This window comes from Arachis ipaensis, chromosome B06 (assembly GCF_000816755.2).
Source record: "Arachis ipaensis cultivar K30076 chromosome B06, Araip1.1, whole genome shotgun sequence".
Taxonomy (NCBI): Eukaryota; Viridiplantae; Streptophyta; class Magnoliopsida; order Fabales; family Fabaceae; genus Arachis; species Arachis ipaensis.
Window position 1 is genome coordinate 27,512,588 of NC_029790.2, and position 3,435 is coordinate 27,516,022.

The following is a 3,435-nucleotide window of genomic DNA, read 5'->3' on the forward strand; positions in this document are numbered from 1 at the left end:
TCTTACTAATAAAAATATATAATTTTCAAAGAGTGCCAGAGTAGTTTAATGAAATTATTTGCATTTTATTCTGAACAATTATAAGTCTATTAAAACTTTTTTCTACATTCAAAAATCTGTGTGTGGCAGTTGCATATATGAAACCCCTAAAATAAAATAGAGTTGGATTATAATCATTTCTGACAAACAAACTTGTGTATTTCTGATTTCTTTGATGATAATTTCCATTAATGGATTATTATTTATAGTGAGCGATTATTTAAATTTATAAATACATACCTTGTAACACGGATTACCAAATACGTTGTTTAACTTAATCAAATAAGGCATGCATTCATGGACACGCAAACTAATAGTCCTAGTTGTTTTTGGGGACTTTTGTTGACAGAAGCATAAAGAATTTTAACTTTTTGACTCGGAAGATCCAAAGAAACATAAAAATACATCGATTGCAATATCTTGGCCGGTTCAGTAACGTAGATGGATTTTATTGAATTTGTTATTCTAACAATAATAAGTGACTAATAAAGAGACAAATTCTTAGCACTAGTCTAAATATTAAAACTAAAAAATCGGATTTGAAATTAACATGATGTTAATCTTCTCTAAATAAATAATTGTCTAACAATTTGGATACACAATGTCACGAAATCTAAGTAAATTAATTTAAGTACGTAGTTGTCTCTAACTAGGATGAACTCCATNAGTCAACCGTGGCAAAAAAATGATAAATTTTATTAGTGATATAACGTTACTTTTTATTTATACTATTGTTAATATGTAAAATAGTAATTAATATTAAATTAATCAAAATAACAAATTCTTTAATCTTGGAGTTAATATATAGTACTAGGTAAAAATAAAAAGAAATTAAATGAGAAACCAAAGAAATTAATTTTCTCATTTTCTTTCTTATTTAATTTTCTTTTGTTTCTCCCACTTAAAATTAAAGAACCAGAAAAGGAGAAAAAAAAAAGAAGACGACTTTTTTTTTTATGTTTTTTTAGCAAAACTTTTAGTATTTTCATTCTTTTAACTTTAGGAACAAATTTTTTTGTAATAAACATTAAAAAAAACATAAACTTTTGAAAATATACATAAAATTTCGTGGATGAAAACATAAAAATCTTGTATCTTTTTGTTTCTCCTCTTTGGAGATACACATAAACATTTTTAAATGTAAATGTAAAATTTCTGTCTTTGTTTTTTCTCATTCTCTTTCTCTATTCTTTTGTATCAACTATTTTAAAAAATGCATAATTTTGTAACCGAAAATATAAAATTTTACATTTTTCAAACAATAAAAATTTTGTATTTTTGTAGTTTTTGTTTTTTCTTCAACGATAATTACAGAAATTTTTTAAAAAATCATATTATGATGTCATTTTTTTCAAAAAGTTAAGCTGATAGAAGGAGATAACATGAAAATAATTATATATATATAACGTCTACTTAAGTAAGGGCTATTTTTTACTTTGTTTGATTTTTTGGATAAACTTTCTTTTTTTATTTTATTTGTTATATGTTATTTTTTTTTATTTTTAAAGTTTTTCAAAAATCAAACTCTAAATCTTTTGAACACAAATTCTGATACCATAATGGGAATGTGAAATTGGTAGCTTGAAGAAAAAAAAAATCTATTTTTTGAAGAATGCAAAAATCAAAACAGAAGGAGAGAAGAAAATGAAAACTATTATTACTGAACTAAGAATACAGAATACAAAGGTTTAGTTGTAACATTAGATTGAAGTCCTATTTATATAAGGAAGGTAGAGCTAGACACTATGCAACCATCTAACCAATTTGTTGAGATTAGAAAATAATAATCATATTTTTGATGATGATAAATACATTGTATTTAGTTAAGTTAAAAATCCAAAATTATTTAAACTATCTTTTATTTACGTAGGCCCAAGTTTATTTGTGTAGTCTAAATAAAAACAATGTGTCTATAAATTGCTATTTGAACAAAATCAATAAAACTGTTGATAAACCATAATCCAGTCTATTGGCTTTATAAAAGAAAAGACAATGGTGCTGCTGCTGGTGTACAATTCGGGTAAAAGTTAATAACAAAAAAAAAGTGATTCATTTTTTTATTAAACGCCAAAGTGGGAAGAAGAAAAAAAAGCAAAAATTGGAGGCTAAATCAAATTAATGAAGTCAAAATCAAATTTTTAAATTAAGGATATTCAGAAAAAAAAAGTAAAATAAATTTATTATTTTTATACACACATAATAGCTTGTTGAAATTACTTTATAGAGTAATTACATTTTGTATAAGAAGAAGAAAATAGAGGTTGCTTTCTCTGATTCACATCCAAGAGTTAAAAATGAAACTTAGGGACAAAATATAATATTAAGGGTATAGATTTGATAAACACATTAAAGACTTCATAACATTAATACTGTTCTTGTTGTTGTCCATCTCTTTAGTGTTTTTGCGTCATTTAATTCTAATTTTTAACCCTAATTTTTTATTTTAATTTTTTGGAGGAAGAAAAAGAACTCAGTTGGTTTAATACTCAAGGTATTGACTCTTATCTCTAATCAAATTTTGGAAGTATTACTTCATACATAAAAGGATTAATTAACCAAAAATTAAAGTAAGGAAAGAGAACCCATAAATTTGTGCACCCTCATCACTCAAGTCTAAAATTTTGGAATCAATAATGCATCTACGCTAAAGGAAGAATTTCGCCAAGATAAAAAATAACATTAGAGTGTTTTAAAATCGGATTATATATGCTTATAACTTTCAAGTTGTTTTATTCTTCTCTTACATAATTTTTTTTATTGAATATTCTATTTTCTTTAGTTTTATTTTTTTTGTTTCATTCAATAAAAAAAGGGACATAATTTGAGAATTTAGAAAAAGCTATTGAGAAAAAAGGAAAAAAAGAGTTAGTTTGGAAAAAAGTCAAATGATTATGTCAATCTTTTTTATAATCTGTTTCAATTTTACTTCTTATAACTAAGAAATATTCCTTACTAAATTAGATGAGTGTTGAGAGTCTAGAGAGTGGATCTAGTCAAACCAAGCTTAGTTAAAAGCTTGGTTTGTCCCGAATAGAAGTACGAAAAATCCTAAAAAATTGGTAAATGTAAATCTTTAAAAAGATAATGAAAATTATACCATAATTATAGTGGAGACAACATTATATAAGATGGTTGAATAAGGATATATAATTGTATACTTTAATTTTCTCTTTTATGTTCTGTTTCTGGTTTGTTGATTATAAAACAAAAATAAATTGTCTCCTATATAATCAATTTCGCAAACACAATATAATTTATTTTTGGTAATAAAATTTTAAAAAAATTAAAAACAGCCCAAATTTAACCTCCTTTTAGGCCATCGAAAATTTTTATAATTATAACTAACACTAACAGACTCAAGCAATACTTTTATAAAAATTTTTTTTTTGTCTAAGA